The sequence below is a fragment of the Camelus ferus genome, chromosome 7, assembly GCF_009834535.1.
Source record: "Camelus ferus isolate YT-003-E chromosome 7, BCGSAC_Cfer_1.0, whole genome shotgun sequence".
In the NCBI taxonomy this organism is placed as follows: domain Eukaryota; kingdom Metazoa; phylum Chordata; class Mammalia; order Artiodactyla; family Camelidae; genus Camelus; species Camelus ferus.
The window spans coordinates 32,521,665-32,549,237 of record NC_045702.1 but is presented as its reverse complement, the minus strand read 5'-3'; the positions used below and the strand labels follow the sequence as shown (position 1 = coordinate 32,549,237).

At 38.7% G+C, this 27,573-nt stretch overlaps 1 long non-coding RNA gene across 1 annotated transcript in view; it reads left to right on the top strand.

Moving 5' to 3' along the window:
* The window catches only part of LOC106729618, a 49,249-nt gene extending 23,287 nt beyond the window's left edge, over positions 1–25,962 (top strand). Inside the window, exons 2-4 of the long non-coding RNA XR_004321374.1 lie at positions 23,383–23,449; positions 24,536–24,657; positions 25,568–25,962. This is a non-coding gene — a long non-coding RNA (uncharacterized LOC106729618). The remainder of the gene's footprint in view (positions 1–23,382; positions 23,450–24,535; positions 24,658–25,567) is intronic.
* Positions 25,963–27,573: the final 1,611 nt, after the last annotated feature.

Below are 27,573 nucleotides of genomic sequence, written 5' to 3'. Positions count from 1 at the left end.
GGTGAGTGATGAACCTGTGTTCTTTGTGTGTACGTGTGCACCTGTGCACATGATAAGGAACTTTTTATTCATTCATTCAATAAACATTTTTTTAAATGGTTGTAAAAAACACAGAACATTGTAACCATTTAAGTGCACAGTTCAGTAGTGCAAGAAATTTCCAGAGCTTTCTCATCTTGTAAATCTGAAACTTTATACAGACTAAACAACTCCCCCATTTCCTCCCGCTCCTTGAACATGTATTACTTTATCTAATTCCTACAACAAAACTGTGAGATACTGTTGGGGATTTCATTTCACAAAGAATAAAATGAGGCTTAAAGATTTAAGAAAATTTCCCAAGGTCTTACAGATAATAAAGGTAGAACCACATGGACATGGTCAGGAAGATAATGAACTATTAGGAATCCACAATTTCAGGTAAAATAGCAGAAGAGCTATATATTGCTTTTCCATAGCAGTTGGTTTTTATGGGCCATTCATGGACATGGTGACTTCTGCCTCTAAAATGTGTCATAACGTATTTGATACTGCTCTTCTTTAGAGCAGGCCTTAGGCCTCTGTTGTCTGGCACGTTGCCGAGGAAAACGGCTGCTGGATCGAGAGTATCAGGAAAATAGTAGTGGGTGCCTATGTCTGCTTTTTGCACATATGATTCTCCCAAGCCGTAAGGTATCGAAGACTGTTCTTTAGGGTGAACGGTGTTGGATCAAGTTTGAAATATTGCTAGAACTGCTCATGGGGTGGAAAGGAGGAACTTAAATGTGTCTTAATGGAAAGCCAGTCTATTGGGTTGATGGTAGCAAGGGCAAGGAAGTGTGTAGATGATATTTTTTGACATACTTTCAGGATGACAGGGGGGAATGGAAATGAAAATACAACAGCCAAATATGGTCCCCAACCTAGAAGAGCTCCCTGTTGATTGAGGCCTTGTAAATAGACTTTCCCTGCTGAGCTATATTCTGGCAATAGATTAGGCCACACATGGAGTTCTACAAAGTAGTTGTTTAAGGAAGGCCCTGGGGGTGGGAGATGTACTTGGAAGGATGAATCAGGGGTGGAAACCATTAACTGTTGAGAAATAATACATTTTATTTGTCGAACACTATGTGAAGTGCTTTCCATGTATTTTGTCTAATTCTCAACATCTTCTTGTGGTAGGCATTATTGTCCTTATTTGACAAACTGTGTCTCACAAAAGTAAAGATTTTGCCCTAGGCAAATTCTGGCCTGGTTATTAAACTATCATCTCTCAGCTTCAAATCCCCTCTTCCACATTTGGCTTTTTGCTGCTGAGGCTAGATGTCTGCAAATCACGTTTCTGCTTTGTCAGTTTGTTAAACTCTATCAGTGAGGGTGCTGGAAGGAGACTGCAAGTAGGAGGAAGTAGCTAGGGCATGCTTCTTCCTCTTTGCTCTTGTTTTCTGTTTTGCTTCCTGTTTGTTTTCTATTGGCTTTCTTTTCCCAGGAGCATCACCCCAGCACTGCTTCTGTACCTCTGTAGTAGCAGTTTGTCCCAGTAGCAGCAGTGGAGTCCAGTTTGCAGTCTTTTCCCAGCACATATAGAGCCAGCCCTTAGAGACCCCAGTACCAGCAGACCAGCTTCCCACCTTCAGAGGTCGGGCCAGCACCAGAGTTCCAGGACATTTCCTCCCTGGGTCTGGGTTGTCTCCTTCTGAGCTCAGGGACCTAGTACTATTTGAGTATCTCCCCTTCTCAGAAGTCAGAGTTTCAGCATTGTGAGTTCTGTCCTCCAGGATTCTGTTAATAATTGCCACTTTTTCTGTTTATTCCTCCTAACTCAGCACTGGCAGCTGCATCTTGCAATTACTATTTTTGTGATACCGTAGAGTTCTCTTTCCGTCTTTTCAGTACATAGTTAACAACTTTTACTGAGTTAATAATTCTTTTATTAATTTCTTTCTGTTTAAATAAATGGTATGATTTTGGTTTCTTGGTTGCATCATGAAACAATTATATAACTGCTATTCATCATCATCATCCTGGCCTCCACTTATTATTTTGTATATGTTTATAAGGTGGAAGAAATATGTTTTTTTTTCTAGCTACCAACCTGGCTGCTTGCGAGATGGAGCAGAATTTTTCATGGGCACAGACAGTTTAATCTTGTTAGCACTGGTAGTGTCCAACAGCCCAATCTTGATGAATTTTTAACATATATGTTCACCACTACTCAAGCCCCAAAGGAATTCCATCCAGCAAAGCTCTTTACAAGGGCAGGGATGATGCTTATTTTTCTCTGTTGAATCCATAGGGACAGGAAGTGTCTAGCAGTGTTTGGTAGGTGTTGAATTTATATGAATTTGTTGAACAAAGAAGTGGATAAATGAATGAATGAGTGATGAGCAAGGCTCAGCTAGAATGCCATCTTTTCTAGTGGATGAATTCCAGAAAGTGACCTCCTGGATTTCTGACTTTTTTCATAATTTGTACTTCTGTTTATTTCTGGGACTCAAGCCTTGGTCTGGAACCCAGCATGTTTGACTGAGGTGTGATAGCCATTCTGGAACTTGTCAACCTCAAACTTCTTGTTCTTTCACTATTTATCCTTTGAGCTATTGGCCAGGGATTTGCTTCGAACCAGATGGACCTTCCTTGGATCATGGATTCCAGTGTTCTCTGTCTGCTGCTGAGCTCCACTGGGTGTCTCTGTAGAAGTACCTCACTCTGAGCATTGGGGCAGTCCTCTTTGTCATTAGGATTTGCATAGAAGCCAACTTCCCATGCTCTGTACTTCCAGCTGGGTGAGCTCCCTCTGTCCCTGCCCTACCCCAATTTCCTGCCAAACTCTCACCCCTTGGGTTCCTGGTCCATGTTCTTATTGCTGTCAACTTTTAGAGTTTCTACATGTCTTGTGGTTAAGGCTCCAGAATTTAAGATGTTTATAAGTCAGATATTTTTTCATTGGTGCTTATTCTATGTGGTGAAGCCAAACTAAGAAAATGCTTTCTCCTTAACCTCACCTCAGAGATGAAATTTAAAAAAAAATCACTTTTGTGTTTAAATTTTTCCTGCTCACTTTTATGCTTAAATAAACTTTTCCTGGGTATATGACTATAAAGGCAAGGGTACATTAATATATACCCCTATATTTATAATTGAACATGACTGAATATCACTGTCTTAATATTACTGTGCCTTGATATGACTTAATATTATTTAAGAAATTGAAGTCAACATGATTTTGTACAAGATGTAAAATTGAGCATCTCATGTTTTGTTTCCACTTGTAATTGTTTCTACTGTTTTTCTTTTCCATGAAGAGATGAACCATTCATGGGTCACTTCACCTTACTTTTTTCTGGTTTTGCTCTCTTCTTAGTATCTGTTTCCTTCTCCTCCTCTTCCTCCTCCTCCTCTTCCTCCTCCTTCTCCTCCTCCTACTTCCTCTTCCTCTTCTTCTTCCTCTTCCCCTTCTTCTCCTCCTCCTCCTTCTTCCTCTTCCTCTTCTTCCGCTTCTTCTTCCTCTTCTCCTTCTTCTTCTTCTCTCTTCTTCTGTAATATCAGAGAGGAGTAGAACTTTCTGCATGACTCAGAATGTTGGAAAGCCTCATATTATAGTAATACAATATAAAAGCATATCCTGTGCAGATTTTTCTTTTAATAATCAGAGCTCTGGTTGTCAGGTTATACTAGGAAGATTTTTGGAGTGTGATGACTTTGAAGTAACTACACAACTGCTTCTCCTCTCTTTCCTCTGTGATTATTGTTCCTTTGGAATAAATAAATAAATGACTGATTTTATAGTCAGATGCAACAATAAGACCCCATAGAACAAAGTTAATTGGAACACAGATGTGGAGTAGAACCACAAGGGTCTACCTGCAAAGGGCAGACAGGGAAAGATATCAGGAAGTGACCCAATGAAATCTCAACAAATGGATTGTGGTCAGCTGGCACATGTGTAGCAGGACCCAGCAGTGAGGTCTGGCGAACAGGCAGTACTGACTAAGAAAGCTGTGGCAGCCAGGCAAGGATTTAGGTATGGGAGGAATAAAAAGAGACCCAGATCCTGGAACAGAGTTTAAGATCAGGGACTTAAGAGCTCAAATTCATTCAGGCTGACTCAGTGCTAGGCCTTTGAGCTATGGCCTAAGGCTCTATAAGTCTTTTTACCTGTAACTGGAGCAAGCAATCATGAACAATAATTTAGGAGTTAAGTGGGATACATAGTCAGTGAGTTGGGTCTGATATCTCTGTGTGTAAAATTTAGAAATGGTAACATTGCCATTGGGCAAGCGTTAGATACTGGTTAATATTAGGACAAAGGACTAAAACAGCAGCACTTTGCCTCCTGATAACATCCCCTGCACTTTTGTTCTCATTGTTGTCTGGGTGATTCTGTGATGTATTGGGAGGGGGAAAGAATTAGCCAGAAGGGATCATAGACGTCATTGTAATAAAATATTTGTGAATATCAGGTTAGGGCTGGGGTTCCACTTGACTCCTGAGTTGTGGATGATGGTTTATTGCTAATTTGATATCTTAAATTTCTGTAATCCACAGGTTCTCTACAAGTTGCGATTTTGCACTTTGCTCCTCCTACCCAGAACATCTGTCAGTGTCTGGAGACATTTTTGTTTGTCATGACTGAGGGAGGGGAAAAGGAGCTGCTTTTACTCCATCTAAGGGGGTAGAGACCAGGGATACTGTTAACTATCCTACAGTGCACAGGAACCCCCCCCCCCCATGACAGAAAACTATCCAGTCCAAATGTCAGTAGCGCCACTGTTGAGAAACTGCTATAAATCAAATGGATTCTGTCATTCTTTTTATTATCCTGGGATTCTTTGTCACTGTGGACACATTTTTTTGGCAGTTGTAATATCCTTAAATTGTTAAAAACCTACTTTGAATGTGACAGAATCATCTTTCAGCACACAGTTACTGCTTGTGCTCCACAGATTAGCATGCTCAAGCTGTGGTCCCTCTGTGTGTGTGTAATTCATAGCAGTGGGAGAGAATGAAACTGCAGACCTTCACAGACAGACATTCACAAGGGATTAACACATGACCTTGACTCTTGAGGCTTTCACCTTCTGAGCTACTCAATGAAATAAGTACTCTCTATAGAAATGCAAAATGATGCTCTTTTTCTCTAAGTTTGAAGTTACAATGTGACCTAATACTTGTTTTAATGATAATTAGTTCCTTTTAACAACAAAGCCTGCAGTGAAATCCTGTAATTCCTGTAAGCTCATGTGCATATTCTTCCCTCCTCCAGAAACAACCTGGAGACTTGGCCTGGATTTTGTAGTATCTCTATATCCTGGGTTATCAATAAAATGTGTGCTGACTGACCAGAATCAGGGGTCGTTTGCTAATCTTTTAGTCAGCTGGGTTTACTTAGGTCTACTTGATTTTATTTAGACGAACTTTTCAGTAATGGGGAATTTCTATGGCCCTTTAATTCTGGGTCATTGAGGGACTACATGAGTTCACTCCCCGATGTGGTGTTCAGGTGCCTTACAAGGTATCTAACATACAGAATTGTAGATTTGAAAGAGACCTAACAGAGTTGGCAAGCTACTGCACAAAGCCAAATTTGTCCTGCTGATATAGGAAAAACAGATGTAGGGCATGAGGAGGGCCGTGTCCCAGGCTTTGGTTGAGCCCCTGGGATGTGCCTCACCAAGTGTGGGTCCTTGGCTTCATGCAGGAAAGAATTCAAGAGTGAGCCACAGTTGAGTAAAGGTAGATTTATTCAGAGAGATACATTGAAAGGCAAGAGAAAGGCCACAAGGTGTGGGCGTTGGGTGCTCAGATGAAAAGTAGGTACACACTCCATAGACAGTTTGGGCTGTTTCTGAAGAGCGAGGGAGGTGGCCAATTTTTATGGGCTTGGTGGCTTCATATGCTAATAAGTGGAAGGCCCAGTCTAACTAGCCTTGGGAAGGGGCTGGGATTCCCAGGAAGTTGGCCATTTCCCACTCTTTGACCTTTTTTGCTAGCCTTGTGACAGTCATAGGGCCTGTGGGCATGTTATTCACCATGCTAATATATTACAATGGGCTTATAATGGAGCTCAAGATCTGCGAGAAGTTAAATCTTCCACCATGTTGAGCCTCAAGGCCTACAGGGGGTTGACTCTTTCACCATTTTGATGTTAATCGCTGTAGCCTTCCTTGAGTGATTGTGCCCTGCCCCCTTCCTGTCTCACTGCTGCCTGTTTGTTTTTGTGTATAACATTTTTATTGGAACACAAAAATGCTCATCTATTTACATATTATCTGTGGCTGCTTTTGCATTAAAACTGCAGAGTTGATTGTTTGCTGCAGAGGTGGTATGTCCCTCAAAGCATAAAATACTTATTATCTGCCCCTTTACAGAACAAGTTTGGTGACCCCAACCCAATCCAACTTTCTCATTTTACAGATGAAGATACTGAATCCTAGAGAGACTAGTCCAAGGTCAGAATTGAGGTGAAAGCATGATTAATACATGTTTTGAGAAATGAGAATGATGAATATCAGGCCACTGACAAACTATGTTCTAACAATAAAATGAGGGGAAAAATAAATATACTATAAGTCGATTTACCTAAAGACAAAAAAAAACAACGGCTTGCTTGATTGATTTCCCCTGTGGAATTGATCAGTCATCTTTATGTTATGCAGATATAGCTGAAGTAAGACTTGAGTCAAGTGATATTACAATTTTATGCAGTTAGGTTCCTGTTTTCCAAAGAATAGCAGAATATTTATTGGTCAGCCTCCTGTCTGTCAGTATTATATTCCTCAAAAGTTGAGTTATTGATGGTAAGTCAGGGAAGACATTTTGGTAATTGCTGAAATCCTGAATGTATTAAGACTGACTAACTATCCCTGTGTTCTGCTGTGGCACCAGCTGACAGTGATGAAATCTATAGAAGTAGGACACATTTCCATAATATGAATATTCAAGGTTGGTGATGCAAGAATTATTATTAAACCACTGGGAAGACTCTCCTTATTATTTGATTGAATACTAAACACTGCTTTTTAAAAATAATTCAGTATGAATGCTTTGATAATGAGGAAAGAGAGATGCATGGGGAAAAAAAAACTCATACATTTTCCTCCTGGTACATAAGAAGGAAATTAAATTAAGTTTAAAACATATAGCATGTCTAGGGCAACTATTTTGGATCATTAGCTGTATTTTCTCTAACTCTGTCTTTCATATATTGAAGTATAATATAAAAGACACTAAGATAGAATCTGATTGAAATCATTTATATAAAAATAAAATATGTAAACAAGCATGTTTAACCATAAATAAAGACCCATGAAAATAAGTAAAATGCCTATTGCAAATAACAATAATCACCAAACAACAATATCACCAAAATAATATTTGTTAGATGTTGGACATTACCATATTTCTGAGTAAAGATATTTGGTTTTTCTGGCTGGGAGGGTATATAGCTCAGTGGTAAAGTGCATGCTTAGCATGCATGAGGTCCTGGGTTCATCCCCCAATACCTCCATTAAGATAACAAACTAACTAAATAAAAAACCTAATTACCTCCCCACCAAAACAAACAAACAAACAAACAAACAAAAGATATTTGCTTTTCTGTAAATGAAACAGTTTCTGCTTTTCGAAGGGCCCTAGCATCTCTAAGAATCCTGAATACACAGCTGAAGTGCCACCAGGTATGAAGTACATCTGGTTCTTCATAGCACAGATTTTACGTGTGAGTAATAGAAATGAAAGGAAACTGATTTCATTCATTTATCATTTGAACATGGATTTAGCCTCTACAGTGTGCCAGGCAGTGCAGCAGGCTCTGGTCTCACACAAATAAAATAGACATAGAGTCCCTGTCCTCTAAAAACCTATGATCTGGAGGAGGGTGCGGGCAAATAAATGGGCAACTTCAACAGAGAACAGTTTGTGTTTTATAACAGAGACAAGCTCAGGAGTCTGTTGTACCCAACTCATCTTCCTTTTTACTAGTTTCTCATTATTCGTTCTAGCTCTGCCTCCAATCATATGTCCCTTAGGCCAACATTGGTTTTTCTGTTTTTCCTCTTCCTACTGCCTCCTCCTGTCTTGAGGGTTTTAGCTCTACCCTGATTTACTAATTGGGCTGTGCTTCCCCTTGACTGCCCTCCCAAGCTACCCACACTTTGTTAGTGCCTTGGACTTCAGATTTTTCATTCCTCCATCTTCTCTTCCTCTTTCCCCTCACCAAAACTAAGCTGTACAATGTCCTATTACTGAGGTTCACTTGGTTAACTAGTAAATCAAGTAAATATTCAGTTAATTCATTTATTAGGTGTTCCTATCAGCTACCAGCAAATATATCTCAGAGTCTATGTAGCATTTTAAAATGGTAATTCTTGATGACTACAATTTCTTTATGTAAGAGGAATGGAGGAGAGAGTGAGGCCAAAGTTTCAGGCATTGTCATCAAAAGGTGGAAGGACATCTTTTTTGCTTGTTTCTTTTGTTTCTCAGATCACATTATGTAAGTAAAAGATAAATGGGTAAGAGGCTTGGTGAGTCAAGGTTAATGAGACCTGGAACACTCATAGATGTGCCATAGGCAGTTCTTTTTAACACAGTGGACATTCATCCCATACTGTTTTCTTCTCCTATTTCTTAAAAATACACTAGTTCTGTATGGGGCATGGCAGCATGATGTATTGGGAAGAAATATGAACTTCAGATTCAAATTGTCCTCAAATCATGTATGAACACTTAATATACTGCATGGCTTCAGAAATCAGTGTTTGTGTTCAGATGTGTGTTATTTTTTTCTGTCTTCCTTCACTGGGAGGGATAATAAACAGTAGCTGTTTGCACAAGTCTGTGTAAAGTTTTGTAGAGAGGGCAAAAATGTTTTCTGGAACTGACCTCTGCAGGGCAAATTCAGAAACTGGCAGGTCTACATTATTTATTCAAAGAGAGAACTGCATTGTAATCACACTCCTAGACGCGTGAGGCGAATGAGTGACAGCTGAACACCTCAGTGGCTGAGAGATGACAACCTAAAATGGGTGCCTCTGAGGGAAGGGGCAGGGACCTTCTCCAAGGTCGTACAGAAGCAAGGCGGCAGGTAGCATTGCAGGGAAGGCAGCTGCTGGGAGGGGAGCTATTTTGGGATGCCTCTCTCTGAGGTGGGGTGACAATGTGTGCATGCTTCAAGATGTTGATCCTATCCCAGAAGAGCCACTCTGGAAACTCTGGTTTTGACCTCATTCTTCAGGCTTTTATAAAGCAGCACTCTGAAGCGATTTTGTTTGTTTAGCTTTGCTTTAACAACTTATAACATTACAACATGGGGTTAAGTGCAAGAGAGGTTAGAAAATCTTTACAGAAAAGAAAAGTCACCGATGTAAGCAAAGCTGAAAAGGAAACATGAGTCTTATGTTAATTTTACCAACAGGACTCAGGGTAGAAGTAGTTGAGCTTTTTGGCAGAAGGAGTAGGGCATTGCTGGAAGGTATTGTGTGGTCCTGGCTGAGATAGTGAGGATAAGTGTGAGCCAGGAACTATTGACCTGACTGGAAAGAGGGCAGTGTGTCTGAAACCGCTTCCTTGTTGAGCAGGGGGTCAGAGATAACTCAACCTAAACAAAACATTATTCTCTCTGCTGTCCCACAGAAGAGCTGGGGTGGGGGTAGGTCATGGGGATGAACAGCTGTTGCTCAAGACACCGTGGTGGGGAGGCTGTGGAAAGATGGCATCGGCAGTGATATCAGGAATAAGTAGATTCATTGTGAGTAGTTGGACACTACCTGAAGTACTTGTGAGACCAAGAAGACACAGTGGATAACCTCCAGGGATAAGAAAGTGCATAAAAAGGCTAGGAATGGGCTGGAGAATGATGCAACCAAATATGTAGTCATGGGTCCAAAATGGGAAGACAAATAGGAAACAAAATATATGGGGAAGCAGAAGACACTGGAATTAGAGGCAATTCTAGGATAACTTCCAGAGGGTAGAGAGAATGTGCCAACACTAACTTGATGATAAATCAAGTATTTATCAGGGCAGCTTGGTGCTTTCCCTGGTAACCCACCCCCAGAACCGCTGTTCAATCAAAACTATAGTTTCTTTGGTACGGGAGTTTCCTTAGTCCGTATTGGGAGACAATAATTCCTTCTGGGTAAACTGGAGACTTCAGAGCCAGATGAGAGCTGACTCTGAAAGTCTCCATGATAACTGCTATTGGTTGCACTCCTTATGTCTGGGCTCGTGTAGGTAGACTTTAGACTGAGACTCTTTTGCCTTCTCAAGGAATGGAAATCATAACTGCATTATTTTACTTTTTGTTATTATGAGTGATAATAAAGTCATTGCTAGTATATCACAGGATTAAAAAAAATGATCTATCAGAGTATTTGTTTCTTGATGCTCAGTGTAGCCAGCCTTATTTAGGACAGTGTATCAATAGTATTGTCCTATTTTGTAGCAGAATTAAAATAATATTTCTATCTCATAGGAATATGCAAAATAAAAGGTCATATTTTCTGGTACAAATGTAATGATAGAATATGTAGGGACTCATGATAACATTTTTTTTTAAAGGTCCGAATTCCGTTTTTTTGTTCTGAATTGAGTTGTGATTTGCTAAGTTTTGTGTAAAAAAAAAAAAACCAAAAAAAAACCTCAGAGCTGGAAGGGATTAGTGAGACAGATAAGGAAATTTCCCAGGTGACTGACACTGCCGGAGTGTGTCTCAGTATAGAGCCTGTGCAGTCAAGAGAGGCATAAAGAAGCCCGGTAGGAAGAAGGTAGACCAGCAGAGGGATGGAGTGGGCTGCCACCAAAGGACCAAACACTGCTGTCATTCCTATTAGTGAGGAAATGCAGTATTTCAAAGAACTCTTCTAAAGGAGAAGGATATCTAGGTCTTCTAGGGCAACCGTTTCCCACAAGACCTGCTTATGTCCTGCTGCTGCATCCTGTTTGCCTTCTATTGAATTGCTCTCCTTAGGCATGTTCAGTATACCCAGGAGAAGACTGGTCTTAATGGAAGAGTGACTGGAGGGACTTGGGTCTCCTCTGGAGAGTGAGATCGTCTGCTGTGCCTTTCAGCACACTCTTGCCAATTGACAGTGGGTGAAATTGCTTCTCTTGTTGGTCTTTGGAACTTTACAGGAGCAGGGCAGCATCCCAACATGAATAGGATTTTTGGCACCAGTGACTTTTTTCACTTCTACTTCTTATTAGTTTGCTAGCTTTTGCCCTAACAAAATACCACAGGCTGGGTGGCTTGAACAATAGAAATTTATTTTCTCACAGTTTTGGAGGCTGGGAGTACAAGATCAAGGTGCCACCAGGTTTGGTTTCTCACGTTGGTTTGCAGATGGCCATCTTCTTCCTGTGATCTCACGTGGCCTTTCTCTGTGCGTGTGCACCCCTGGTGTCTTCCACTTTTTACAAGGACATCTGTCCTATTGGATTAGGGCCCCACTCTTATGACCTCATTTAACCTTAATTCTTCAAAGGCCTTGTTTCCAAATACAGGAGTTAGGGCATCAACATATGAATTTTGGGGGGCACAGGTCAATCTGTAACACTTCTCATGAAGCTCCTGTTGGTGCAGAACATCAGTAGAGATGTAACGAGCAAAAATAGATATGATTCTTCTGAGCCACTGAGATTTTAGGATTGTTTGCTAACTCAGTACAACACGGCCTATTCAGATTAATAACTGTGGCCTATATTTTCTCTGAATTGAGCAGCAGCATAGTTTTCCATTTAATAAGGGCAACTTTCCATAGATCCTGCACTGCTGTGCCCTTGCATATCATCAGGTATACCACTGTCTCCAGAAAGGATGCTTGAGAATGGTTACACTTAGGTGAGGGATACCAAGTGGCATTGCAACAATACTTAACTATTTACTCTCAGGCTCTAGAGATACAGTAATAACTAAGACACTGCCTCGCCCCTGATAGCCCAGGGAAAGAGAGATATTAGACAAACACATAGATTAGCATTTATTAAAATTTAGGTAACTGCTCATAAAAGACCTGTATTTCAATTTTTATCTTTTCATTTTTGGCTTCAAAGATGACTGGTTTCTTGTAAATCAAGTCGGGTGTATCTAGCAATTAGGACACAGGCAAGCACTGAAAGGGTGGTATCATAGGCAGAGTGACTGTGAAATTGTTTCAGCTCTTTGTGGCCAGAGTTGAGAGTCACCAGCATAGAGATGGTAACTGAAGCTGGGGAATGGATGAGATCACGCTTGTTGGGTATTACTAATGGATGAGAAGAAAAGAGGCACTAGAACAGGAGCCTGAGAGCACCACCATTTAAAGAACAGACAGAGAACAAAGGACATGCAAAATAAGGGAGACAGAACCCTTTGGGGAGGTAAGGGAAAAGCCAAGAAAGTAGTACTACGAAGTCAAACGAAGAGAGCATTTTCAGGAGTAGGGGGGAATAGACAGTCCTGCCAATAGTTGAGCAACCTGAGAACTAAAATACTCACAAGGGATTTAGCAAGAAAGAGGTCAGCCCTTGGTGACTTTAATAAAAGTGGTTTTAATAGTGTGGTGAAGATAGAGCCAGAGCCAGTAGGTTGAAGCATGAATGGGAGTTGAGGAAATGGCTGTGGGGATGTATAAAGAATGTTTCTGTGGGAGGAATGAGGCAGAATGATAGTCAGGAAGAATTAGAAATGGGAAGGTTAAGGGTGAGTTTCTATGTTTTAAATTAGGAGAAGAAAATACAAATTTTGATGAGAAGGGGCAAGAGAACACAAGGGGTTGAAGATGCAGAGGAGAGGGGGCAGTTGATGGAGCTCAGTCCTGAGATGACAGGGGCAGAGGAGGAAGGGTAAATCCTGGTCAGGAGGAAGAGCTTCTGTTGTCACAGGAAGGAAACACATGTTGGTGGCTGGAAGAAGGTTTACGGATTTGTAGGAGGAGAGTGAAGGCAATTATGTCTGATGGTGTGGTAGTCACTAGTGTTGCTGCCAGTTATTTCTGGTTTCTCCTGCAGGATTTTTGGGATTTTACTTCCCTGCCTTCTTGGAGTGATCATGAGACTTGCTTTGGTCATTAAAATGTGAGCAAAGTCTTCTGGGTTGAAACTTCTAGAGCTGGTGGGTTATTTGCCACACTCCCTCCTTTTCCCTTTGCCAATGTTATTAACAACATTCCAAATAATGGTTGCTCTATTAGTGAGGATCCTGAGTATGGACAGCACGGAGCAGCCCCAGGTGTTCTACACAGGATACGTAGCATGAATGAAAAGTAAACCTTTTTTTTTTTTGAGCCATTGAGATTTTAGGATTGCTTGTTAATGCAGCATAACCTAGTTTATTCAAACTATGATTGTGGCTTATTGTTTCTTTGAGAAGCCAGAAGGAAAATCCTTCTAGGCTGAGCTCTGAAGTGAAATTATTATTTTAAAAAGTCAATCTAGTTTATCAGTCACACTTAACAACTTTGCACAATTGATCGAAAACAGAAGAAATTACTGACATGTTCATTAATTTCAGGATTTTAATTTTGCATCACATAGAAGCAGTAATGACTCATAGTTACAATAGCACAAAATAGTTTTTTGAAATATGCAGGGTAGGTATGCTGTGTTGAGTAGTTTTTAAAAAGTAGTGGACAAGCAGGCCATTGACAAAGGAAAGCTTTATTGCTAAAAACCTACTTTAGAATATCTTCTTTCTAAATTATCATAGAATAAAAAGATAAAAGCATAATATGTAGAGATCTATATAGTAGGGGACTTGTGGGTTCCTGAAGACATCAAGAAGACTTGCTTTTCTACCAAAACGTTAAGACACTGTTAGGAATTTAAGGACAAAAAAAGATTGTAGAAGACAAGATCTTGATTCGTGATAAAAATATGTGAAAGCTAGTAGTTTTATAAAATATTTTCAACAGATAACTAGTGTCCAGTTAGAAACAATTTCAGCACATAGGACTATGTATACATATATGAATATGTACATATATTAAATACACAGAAAACATACACATTTATATATGTACACACATATACAGTTTAAAGAGTCTAGGTAGTTCTGAATACAAACCTCATAAGAGCAATTTGATAATTAGAGGCTTCTTGTTTTTGTTCCACTTTAGTTTAACAGCATTTTAAAAAAATTCCTAAGTGACAGGCTTTATAGGAGGGAGGAAAACAATTCTCTTTTATCTTAAACTCAGTCATCACCCAGAATCATGCTTGTGTATGTTTAATTGCTCAAATTGTTTAAAAACAAATGAAGAAAAGAATAATTCATCATCTTTTATTCTTCCAATTTCTTACCGTGGATGAAATTCTAGACCACGATATTGCTACCGAGTTGCCTCAACCAGTGTTGGGCTATCAAACATCTTGACGTTTACAGCCTGAGGGTGAACCACACACCCAGAGGAAACTAAGGAGAACACTGGTTAAGGCCACTCTGAAGCCCACAACACCTTCAGACTTATAAATATGGGACCAACGACTTTCTATGTTTTTAAAATAGTTTGAGCTGGGTTTTCTGTTGTTGCTGATTCATTTATTCTGTCACCCAGGAAAACTTTCCAAGGGAAAAAGAGGAAATGCTTGTGTACCATGGTCATATGACACTGAATCAGTAATAGAGGCTAAGAAAATGGAATGTTCTGTTTGTTTGAGCATGTACATCCATACTGGGACTGAGTTATATCTGCTGTTTGTGGAAGGGCTACCTGACAGAAAGGAGGAAGGAGACTGTTGATTGTTGGTTACAATCAGGCAGCCGTAGCATCTGTAGCATTGGTTTTTATGATTGACACAGCCTCTGTTACTTTCTCTGCCTGTGGTAGGATTTGTTGTAGCAAATTTAAGGTGTTATTCTAGCAGCTGCTGCTAGAGAGATCAACTCTGTGATATAATTGGGTCCCTTAGAGAGACTAATTTATATAAATGTACTGAATTTTATTGCTAAGGAGCACATTTCTTAGTCCTTCCCCCTTCTCCTAGAAGGTTTACAAAGTGCTCAAGGTTATTTGCTGCAAAGGCAACTTTCTTAAAGTAGTTAATGAAGTTTCAGTGCCTGTGGTGTAGGGTAACTGATTATTGGGAAATCATCACGTTAATTCCAAACTCTCTCTCAGGCTCTCCAAGTCTATCATTAAAGGCATCTCCTCCTTGATCAGTTTATCTCACTGATACTAATCTTGCTCCATCTATTTACAGACCTATTCGTGTCTCATTGTGAAAAGGGAAGGCTGTGGAGAATGCCATACAACCTCTTCCATGCCTCTATTTCCCCTACACACATAATACTTTTCCTTATGGGGAGCAATGAGTTTGAATCATCACAAGACCAAGTGGGGTGTATATTATTTGGGGCATAATTTTGTTGTCTTATCATTTCCTCATTGATTCACTAAGGTTACCCTTTTCACACCCAGCAGGACTTGACATTTATGCTTCACCTGTAGTATCACGTCACTGGCATGTGTGGGAAGTCTATGTGGATCAGACACACCTCGATCATTGTTTCATATCTTGTCAGCTTTACCTCTTATTCTATCCACAGTTATGGAGAACAGTTCTGAGCAGACTTTCATGTTTTTTTATTTTGCCAATGTTTCATCTCAAGTGTGAACTGTGCATGTTTTTCTTTCTGCCTTGGGACTTCTCTGAGTCTGTAGGGCGGACACCTAGGGGACACCTTGGTACTCATGCTTGTACTGGGAAATTAATACCCCATTAGGCACATCTCAATAGGCACTGAGATGTGATAGTTTATCCCTCTCATCCCTTGGTAAGCAATTTTAAGATTCATTCCAAATAACACCTTGAATATCCTGGCAGAATTAAACATCCATTGACTACAGTTTTGGTCAACTCAATAAAGTATTTTTTTAAAGATAAAAAAAAAAATCGAGGCACATAAAACATAAACTTCACAAATCTTAAATGTATAGCTTGATTAATTTTTACATATGAATGTAGCTACCACCAAGTTCAAGGTATAGAATATTTTGAGCACCTCAGAATGCTAGCTTGTGTGCCCTCTGTTTTTAAATTTTACATAAATAGATTCATATTGTATGTCCTGTTTTGTGTCTGACTTCTTACACTCAGCATTATGCCAGTGGGGTTCACCTATGTTGTAGGTGTTAGCGGCTGGTTCTTTTTCACTGCTGAGTAGTATTCTATATCAAACCATTCACTAAGCACTGTTATATTGGCTTTCCTTCCTTTCCTGTTTTACTGTCCATAGTTCCTCACTCCTGTTCACTGTGGTCACATCACAAATAAACTACTTGCACCCATTTTTCCTTTTCTCTCCACACCCTTCTTGCAGATTCCTGGTGCTCCGGGCTTATTCCTGTGAGTTAGAAAGTAGGGATTCTCATTTAGCTCTGTTCTTTACTTGATGTTTTTATCCTGGGGAAGCCACTTCCTCACTTACAGGCTCAATTTCCTTCTTTATTAGATATGAAGATCTCTGTGATATGTTCTTGTCTCAAATTTCTGTGCTTCAGATCTGCAGTTTAAAAGGCACTTCTGAAGAAGACGGTGCTCAACAAATGGAAATAAATGGTAGAATTTCATGCATAAAAGAGCATGGGGTGAGAAGTAATATTTTTATATGGAGACCTTCCTGTTACCCTAAAATCTCAGCCTCTGATTGGTTGTCTACCTTGTGGCTTCTCCTGAGCTGAGTCAGAGTTATCCACAAAGGAGTCACTGGATAGAGAAATCAGTACTTCAGTGTAAGGCTCAGCCAGAAGGAGGCACAGATCTTGGAATGGAAGAGCAATACATAGGCTGTGAATTGCCTTATTTAATTTCTCCTCTTTTCTGAGGATAACTAAATCTGTGGACCATTTCTGAGATGATTTATTTGGCAAATTTGTCCAAAAGATATGTACATTTTAAGAGGGTAGCTGATGATAGAAACTTGAGATTGTAGGAGTAAAAAACTCTGATGGTGACCACACCCTTCCCCCGTTCTATGATATTTATTTTACATTAGATCAGCTAATCCTTTCTAAGTAACTATTATAAATTGCACAGCCATTATATTAATTGATTCTATATTTCTCTTGTGGATGTCACTGGTTTGCCCTTACTTGATGACATTGTTTCCATGGTAACTAATGCATTTTAAATGATTAGAAATGTGAAGAGTTGAAAAGATCAATAAGAAATACATAACTCCAATTAATATATAAATGTTTGAGGTTACAGATGAGAAACACAATTTTTCAAAAATGAGCAGTTCAGCGATTGTGATTGGACACTGGTGGATGATGCATATACTGATTATAAAGAAATCTGTGTTCTGTTGCACAAATTGTTTGACCATGCCACACTTTAGGCTTTTATTTAAATGAGCCAGTGTGAAAGAGACAATCATAAAATCAGTCATTAATTAATTGTGTATTATCTAGATGCTTCCTGTCCCTCTCCTCTTATTTTTCTGCCATTTCATTCTTTATTGGCATTTCTATCATAAAAGAGAGGGTAAAACTTAAATGATTTTTATTTTGCTTCTCAGTAGCTCTGTGATGACACATTAATTAATTTGTTCATTTATCAAGGGTTTATTGAGCACATACCAGAACTATGCTGTGTTTAGATAACACAGATACAAAGATGCATGGTTATTGACTCAAAGAAGTTCATTGGCTATCGGAAATATAAAGTAGCAAACAATTGCAGTTGGGTAAAATAAGCCATTTGAAGTTATCTTTTTCTGTATTTTTGCCTCTATTGGTATAATTGCATGACCATGGAAGTTGACAGAACTTCCCAGATATTTAGGGAAGTGGTTATAGCTAGTAATTTAAATAAAAAGCATCTAACTTACTGGAATTAAAGTGCCCCTTAAAAGAGGAAGAAAGCTGAATTGGATTATGAGGTTTCTTCTAAGTTTCTTCGGCTGGTGGTTCACTCAGTGTCACTAACGATAGTACCATGTAACTCACAATTGCCAGAATAGGCTTCCATGTAGAAAATGTTATTTTCCCAAGTAGGCTAATCAGAGAAGGACATGCTTTTGGCTGAGGTGGTCTTTGCTACTGAGGTGGACCCTAAAGTAGCTGATGGCTGTGGCTGTCTGCTGCCCACACTTCCTTTGCTGGGAAGCAAGCCCTTCCTTTAAAGGGAATTTGAGTTGTGCATCTCCATGGTACAGTACTCACTATTAGTCTCTCAGTTTCATCTGCTAGTTTCTCCTCACCTCCCAGACATCTAAACCTTGGCAAGCTCTGAGTTTAAAAACCTCTTCTCCTTCTACGATAATGTCCTTGGTAATTCTGTTCTGTCTTTTGAATACCACCTATGCTCTGGCCAATCCTAAATATATATCTCCAGTCTGGACATCTTTCCTGAAGTTCAGAATCATAATCATCCAGTTGCTTCTAGACATTTGCATTTGGATGCCCAATAGGCATCACAAATTTTGTCTAGGACTCATCTCCTGATTCTTCCCTTGTCCTCACTCCAAACCTTTTCCTTCCATAGACTTCTTCATTGCAGTAAATTAACAGCTTCCTCTGCTAAATTCCTCAGGCCAAAAACTTTGATTCCTCTCTCTTTTTTTCACACCCCACATCCAATCCATCAGCAGATCTTATTGACTCTACCTTCAGAATATATCCAGAATCTGATAGCCTTTTACCATCCTGTCTGCTACCAGCCTGGTCCACTTCACCATGATCTGATGCATTTCACTATGGCAACTCCCTCCTAACTAACTGGACTTCTCTGTCTACTTTTACCCTCCTTCCATCTATTCTCAGCTTTGTAACCAGAGTAATATTATTAAAACATAAGCCAGATCATATCCCTCCTCCAGCAGCTTCCCATCCCATTCAGAGGAGAAGCCAAAGTCATGGCAATAATCTGCCAAACCCTGCGCGAACGGCACCGCCTTCTCTTAATTCTCTGTGCAAAGTCCTGTTCTTGCCCTTGCTTCCTCCCCTTTAGCCACACTGTGCTCTTCGCAATCAGGCAAAGCACTTCCTGCTCAAGGGCATATGTGCTCAATGTTCCTTTTGTCTGGAAAGCTCTTCCCTGGTTATCTGTGTGGATAACTTACGATTTCTTCTGTATCTTTGCTCAAATGTCACGTTCTTGGAGAGATCTCTACTCCTTTATAAAATACTAACCCTCACTCCCACCCTACAACCCTCTGCCCTATCTACTTTATATTCCATATTTCTTACCACCATGTAATGGAGTCTAACTTTTCTTATTTATTCATCTAGGCTATATGTCCCCATGAGACGCAAAAGGCAGGAGCACAGAGAATTTGCTTGTTTTGTTCATTGCTCTGTGCCCAGTTTCTGAAACAGTGGTATTTAGTAAGGGCTCAAAAACAATTTTTCTGAATGACTGAATGAATATCAGGCTGAAAAATAGAGACTCTGTCCCTTGAGGGAACTCACAGTGGGAGATTGACAGCTAATAAACAGGTGATTACGGTGAAGAGTGCATCGTAGTGGATGCGCTGGCCGGGCTGGTCAGGCCAAGAAGCACATTGCTTTGCTATTCCGTTTAGAGCAGAATGCATTCCTAGCCATATTTTATGTGACTGACAGTATTTAAAAAGTTGAATTTGAGCGTTGTTATATTGGGTGTGCCCTCTTTAGTTAACCCTCAGTACCCCCACTCCTGTTACATTATACTCCGTAGGATTTGTATATTAAAGTTACCTGCCTGGACTCTCTGGGAATGTGAGTCGGCAACGTCTGATTTAGAGGATTCCAAGGATTTGGAGGTTTCCTAGAATGTGGAAAAGGGTATATGCTGAGCCTGAGTTCTTGTTAGCCTTAGTGTGAATCAGAATAATTTATCTTAAACACTAGTGCTGTTTTATGGTTTCAGAATACTTTGGATAAAGTGTCATGTCTTAGACTTTTATAAAGTTCAGAGTAAATTGTTTAAATGAGTGTATATCTGACTGCTGTATTTTTAGGAGGTAGAAATGTGATTCAAAATGGCAAAACCATATACTACACAGAAAATGTTAGAGTTTTTAAATATGCATATTTAAAATGGGCTTTTGTTTCCTTTTCTGTTCATTTTTGGGGTTGAGATATGTGGGGGTAAAGGTTAGCATAGCTAGTGATGTAACAAGAACCAGCACTATAGTGTTCACCTTCACCAGACCCTGATCTTATCACAAGCACATCTTGTTTGTGGATAGCCAAGCAGTATTGCGTAGAGTTTAGGAATGCAGACTCTGGAGCCAGGGGTTTAAAGTCAGGTTTCCCCAGCTACCAGCTGTGTAACTTGTGGGAAGTTACTAAACCTCTCTGTGCCTTAGTTCCTTTCTCTGTAAAACAGGAATAATAATAGTACCTACTTGGTAGGGTTGTTATGAAGATTATTATATAATGTACTTAGAATGGTGTTTGTTATTCAGTAATCTCACAATAAATGTTAGCCACTGTTACTACTATTACAATAATTATTACAGAATTATTATAAAATATCCAAGAAAACCTTGGAAGCTGTTAAACTTTTCTGGACAAAATATATATTATATTTATCATTCATTTTACTCTCAGGAAGAAAGTAAAATGTAGAGCAATAATCTCATGACTAACAAGTAAGAACAGTATTAAAAGGCTGATGCTGTTTAATTGAATGATATTGTTGTCAATTTATGGAATTTGAAAAAAGAAATGTGGTGCTTTTTAAGATGCTAAAAAGGAAGAACTTTTGCAGAATTTGCCTGTCTTAAGATCTTATAAGTAGCTACTTTTAAACAAAAATATCTAGCAGCCTAAAAAATACTTCACAGAAGCAATTTTGTTATAATCTTACAAGGAGAATCCCATAATTCAATAATGAGCCTGCCTCTACCTCTATCCTTGACTCAAAGGTTTACTGTACTTCCTAAGGAAATTAAACTGTGCTTCATGTAGTTCTTGCTAGTATAGAGGTTATTACCTATTTTGGATGTCAAAGCACAATTATATGTTATTGTTGTGGACCCTAGAAGTAGGTAGCAAGTGGTAACCTTTTTTCTTTTAGTAAGTGAGAAAATACAGGAAATACTTAATCAACGACAGCTGAGCCTTGAACAACATGGGTTTGAACTGTGTAGTTCCACTTATAGGTGGATTTTTTTTCAATAAATACTACTATAATACTGCATGATTTGCAGTTTGTTGAATCCACAGAAGCAGAACCATGGATACAAAGGGTCGACTATTACTATAAGCTGATTTTGATTAGGGAGTGGTGTTGGGGACCCTAAACCCCACGTTGTTCAAGGGTCAACTGTATATATTTAATAATCCATAATCACAATGAAGTTAATATAAGTAAAAACTATAAAGAAAACAAATAAAGGAAAAAAGGGGAAACTTAGTCTACTCATTGTGAGCTGGAGGAGGTCAGAAGGCAAGGGAAGATTGGCTGTAGTTTAGAGGTTTCAAGTATAGATGATGGGGACAAACATGACCATTGAAAGGGAGACCAGTGCTGGTTTTGGAAGGAGGGCAATGGGATTAGTTTAGACATGTTGATTCCAGTGTGAAAAATGAGACATCCAAGTGGAAATGTCCATAGAAGTATGGGATATAGTAGGACAAAAGTTAGAAAGTTGAGACTCATGCACACTCAAATGACACAGATTGTGCTGAGAACAAGGATGGATGTGAAGATTGAGGAAAATCAATTTGGGATTGTGGCAGAAATAGGAAAAGGAGGTATTTTAAATATAACATTAAAATTGAAACTATAAAACAGACTTAGAAGGAGAATCAATAAGAAGAGTGTGGGATCACCTAGGATAAGGAAAGAGAGCATTTCACAGAGGAATTGGTGAAACATGAAGCAAGACTATACTTCAGAAATGTAAAAATTGAATGAGAAGACATCAAGTCTTGTTTGGAACCAGGCAGACTTGCTTCAGCATTTGCCAGCTAAATGACTTTAATCTCACTGGGCTCTTTTTGCTCATCTGTAAAATAGTCATGATATTTACTTGTTGGGATTATTGTTGGTATATGAGGTAATATAAGTATCTGCATAAAATTGGCATAAAATAAAATTTAATCAATATATATTTGACCTATAGCAAAGTTTTCAGACTGGTTTAAGACAACCTAAAAGATGAGGATTTTTTTTTTTTTTAATAACAATTCAGCAGAAGAAACAAACCTCATAATTTGAAGAGAAATAATAGTACTTTTATAGGGAGGATATTGTTTAGATACTTCATTCTTCTTTCTTTCTAACAGAACCAAAATTCTCTTTAAGCATGCTTCATGAAGCCTGTGTTCCTGGGGAACCTAGGGAACCAGACGTCATCCTTAAGCAGACTTAGGTCTGATTTGTCTAAGTCCAATTCCCAAATTTCTTGGTTCCCAGTGCTCTTAGTATCTAAGTAATTTTTTCATGATGTCTCTAGGCAGAAAGAAATACCTAACAGCTCCAAAGACAACTTCTCAAATCTAGTATCAGATTAGAGGGCTATGTACATCGCCACACTCATTACCTCAACCTTACTGATTTTCATACAGTACTTGCTTTTTAATGACAGCAGCTGCTGAAAACCCAGCTTCTCAAAGGTATGACATCATTGAAAGGAATTTAGTGAGATCTGATATTGAAATTGTGAATTACCTTGAGATTACAGTTTGTGTGGTGTCCTACAGTTATTGAGTATCACTGTTTACCTTCAAAAATCTAAAACATACTGTAGCACCCTTGTGAATTTACTGTGGCACCCAAGAGTGCCCTTTCACACAGGTTGGAAAACTCAAGTCTAAGTGTAATTCTATATTGTTTGCCAATGATTGGTTCAGGAGTAGGAATTAAGTCTAATTTCAGCAATTAAGGTAGGAAGAATGTTTTAAAATATCAGTATTATTATAATTCATGTATGGTAAGGCCAACAGATCAAGAGGTGCTTGCCTTTCAGAAGAGGTTATTATTTTACAGATACCAAGAGCAGGGGGCATACCATGCTGTTGCAAGGGCCACATTGGAAGCACCAGGGATGGTCAGGATGCAGACAGAGTGAGGGGAAAATGTAAGCAAGAGTCTTAATTGTGGTTTCCATGGGAAGGAATGGCAAAGCAAGTTTAGGATTGGCTAGTTCAAATAATGTTGGTGGGCTCTGGGCATAGGGCCTGTCCTTGGTTGTCTGATACCTGGCTCTGGGGCGATTAGGGCAGGGGAAAAATGGCCCTGAGTGTGGGAGCCTAGTAACAAAGGTGGTTGTGGGTACGGGCCCTGGGTGGTTGGTTTGCATATGGCAGGCACACTTGCAAAGGAGTTACTATCTCCAGGACTTGGCTAGCTCTCTCCAGGGTCAGCATTGCCTCAGATGTCAAAGCATCAGAAGCATATGGTTAATACAGTAATGAGGCATCTGAATGCTTTTTCCTGGTACTTTTGGTACAGCTGTGTAAATACTTCCCGTCTCTTTCCCTTTAGAGATGTGAGGCTTGGAACTGATGCCACAATCTTGTTACCACTCTGAGAATGAAGCTGAGACAAGGAGGTGGGTGGACATAAAAGCTGATACTAACACATGCTACAGATACTTGCTGAATATTTGCCCTCACAGAATAGTTAGAGAATTATAAGGCTTTTAGTTGCATTTGCATTCAATAGATGACTGAGTTTGCTGACCTAAGTATAATATCATTTTTTGAAAATTATTCTGAAATCTCTAATCACTGCTGGATAGGAGAAAAGTTATGTAGTGTTCCTATAATAATCTTCCATTTTCAATATTTCATACTAGGGTAATGGAAATTCATATGGAGATGAAAAATAACTTACAGGTTTTTAGTGTAGGAAAACTATTATTTTCTTGTGAAGAGGTGGCTACCTGGGGACAATCTGAATGAAATCCATTTGTTCGGTTTATACTATGTATATGGGGGAAATAATAGCACTACTCTCCTCCAAGATGCGGCAATTATACTAATAGCCCTATTAACAAACCTAAGTCGCACACCTTAGAAGTGTGTGTGTGTGTGTGTGTGTGTGAGAGAGAGAGAGAGAGAGAGAAAGAGAAGAGAATTTGTAAGTGTACGTACATGCAAATACTTTATTTTTAACAGAATATTTCTTATATTACATAGGATTCTAGTTTCATAAATATGGAAGGTTGGATTTCTTAACATCTAATTTGTAAAAGTTTTATTAAATTAATACATGCACATGGCTTTCAAAAGATCAAATAATGCCAAAAGTGATTATGATGAAAAACAGTATGTTTCTTTACTGCACATCCAATTTCAATCTCTAAGGTCAACAGTTTTAGCTCTTTCTGTGATTTCCATGTATTTCTGCATGTTTTTACTATTGGGTATTTACTGATTAGTTTTGGCTGTTGTATACTGACTACTTTTTACTATTTGTGTGTTTAGCTCCCTTGTACTTCTGCTTCCTTTTCCTCATCCTCTTAATGTAATTCTATTACTATTTTTAGTTAAATTGATAATCTGTATGTACATCATTATGACAATGTATATACTGTTTTTTGAATTAAGATGTGCACTATACTTATAGTAAATAATGGACTTATTTTTATTTGCCTACTTTTTTTTAACATATATATTCTTATTTTTCCATATAGTCCACTATATCATTTATCATATAATCTGTTTATCAAGTCCATGTTTTTCCTGTGAACGTGACCTTGGAGAGCTCCTTCCTCCTACTTGAATTGGGCGTGCTGTGATGCACTACTGTCAAGCTGTAGGTTTTATTTTCTACTCTCCTGATTTCTGCCATCATTTCCTGCACCCTGTGCCTTCTACTTTCTTGGTTTGCTCTCTCATTTTGCTAAAGCACATTCTCCAGTTACTCCCCAAGAGAGGCTGTATGGTGCTTCTACCATATTAAAGATATCTTTTATTCTGCTTTTGGGTTGCATTTAGTTTGAAAAATAATTCCTCCAGAATTTTGAAGGCATTCCTCTGTTTTCTTCTAGCATCCAGTGTTGTAGAGAAATCAAATGCCATTCTGATTCCCTGATATTTCTCCTCCCCTATAAGTATTGACTATCCTTAAATTTCACATGAATTTTATTCATTATGTAGTATTTTATCCAGCTCTCCTCTGGATCAAGTCCTTCTGTGTGATCCAAGCCATTTTTGATTTGCAGCAGCTATCTGATTTCGCTCCTTCAGCTACTAACTGTTTTTACATAGTAGACAGACCTATTCTTTTTTTTTTGTCCATATAGATATTTTTTATTCTTTTATTTTATTTTATTTATTTTTAATTGAAGTATAGTCAGTTACAGTGTGTCAATTTATGGTGTACAGCCTAATTTTTCAGTTGTACATATACATACATTTATTTGTTTTCATATTCTTTTTCATTATAGGTTACTACAAGATACCAAATGTAGTTTTCTGTGCTATGCAGGAGAAAATTTTTTAATCTATTCTATATATAGTAGTTAGTATTTGCAAATCTTGATCTTCTAATTTATCTCCCATCCCCTTTCCCCGCTGGTAACCAAGAGTTTATTTACTATGTCTGTGTCTGTTTCTATTTTGTAGACAAGTTCATTAGTGTATTTTTTTCTTTTTATTTTCTTTTTCTTTTTTAGATTCCACATATGAGGGATATCACATGGTATTTTTTCTTTCCCTTTCAGGCTTACTTCTTTCTACCCCCCCTCCACACCCGCTTGGTCCTTCTACTCTTGCCTCACTGGCCGTTTTCCATTGTCACCTTTCAGTTGACTACTGTGTTTAAAATTTGTTAAGTCCTTGTTTGTTCAATTCATGACTTTTCTGTCTTTATTTTTCCCTATAATACTTACCACCATCTCATATACAGGCATACCTCCAATATTGAAGGTTCAGTTCCAGACCACTACAATAAAGTGAATATTATGATAAAGTGAGTTGCATGAATTGTTTTGATTTCCCAGTGCATTTAAAAGTTCTGTTTATACTATACTGTAATCTATTAAGTGTACAATAGCATTGTCTAAAAAAGCAATGTGTAAAGCTTAGTTAAAAAGCACTTTATTGCTAAAAAATGCTAACCATTATCTGAGCCTTCAGCTAGTCACAATCTTTTTGCTGGTAGAGAGTTTGAATATTGTGAGAATTACCAAAATGTGATACAGAGACACAAAGTGAACAGATGCTTTTGGAAAAATGGCACCAATAGACTTTATTGATGCAGGGTGGCCACAAACCTTTAGTTTGTAAAAAGGCATTATCCACGAAGTGCAATTAAACACAATAAAACAAGGTATGCTTGTATTACATGTCTGGCATATTTATTTTTGGCCTTCCCCCTACTAGAATGTAAATCCCACAATGACAATGATTTTTGTCTATTATTTCTTCCCTGCTGTATACCTAATATGTAAAAGAGTGCTTGGCTTATCCTAGAAATATTATAGATTTAATTAAATTAATAAAAAAGTTAAAAGTAGTAACTATGAAGTAAAGGTAACGTAAGAGACATAAACATCAACATGGCTGAGAACAAACAGTAACACAACTGGGTACAAAACTGGGCAAGTGGAATAAATGGGGTGGCATAGTTGTGTTGTGTTGTGGCAACAACCATAAATGTTATCACAAGAAACAACTTTAATTTCTGAGCATTCTGAGAAGAATTTATCATGAGAAATTTTTTATGAGAGCATTGAATAAATTTAATAATTGTAACCTTCATATCTGTTTTACCAAAGAAGATTTCCCCATATGATGATTATTATTTTTCAAATCAACTTTATATAATAAAAGCAATTCTTTAAGAGGTCAGAATGTCATTATTCTGGATTGATAGCTTAATATAAGGATAAAGTCTGAAGGATCTTGAATAATAAATATTTGTCCACCCTTCAGAATGTCTTTCTCAAGTATCAGCTGTCTCAGTCAAGCTTTGGAAAATAGTCAGAGCTGGTTAGTCATGACTGAGGTTTCCAGCAAGAACAGAAATGCAGGTAATTCCTGTTTGTACTTTAAAGATTCATGTCCTCTAGATATGTGTGTTAATGGCCAAGACCAATTGGCCAACGTCCAATTTTTTTTTAACAGAAAGCTATATTTGATCTGAAAAAAGACCCATGTTGAGACTTGGTTGAAGTCCCACAATGGCCAAGCCAGAGGCACAAATTTGGGAGCCGTTGGTATGCATATGGGGGTTGATTCTATCAAGACACATAAGATTATTAAAGGAGAAATTTTTGAGGTAAAAAGATGGCCAAAATGAGATAGTTGCAGATAAGATATGGTAGGAGAAATGTGGAATATTTGGTTGCTTTTTGGTTACTCTGCTTCTGAGAACTTTTCCTGTGTCTGAGGTAATCTATCTTCTGGGGCAGGGTCTGGGACCACTGGTGGGTTGTGTCAGAAGTGTCATCTCCATCCAGGCCACAGGGGCAATAGTGACCCTTGTTCTGTGAACAGTGTCCAGAAAGCTGAGTTGTTAGTGGTGGCGTGGTAGGTTCTGTTCTTTACACCCAGGGCTGGTGACAGAGGTATATTTATAGGAGTAGCTTTTCAGCATAGGTTTAGGTGCTCCTTCATAGCCCACAAATACATTTCTAAACGACCTGCCAAAATGATTTTACCAATTAATATTTCCATGAGCCCTGCAAGGAGAGTTGCGGTTGCTCTGCACTCTCACCAACGCTTG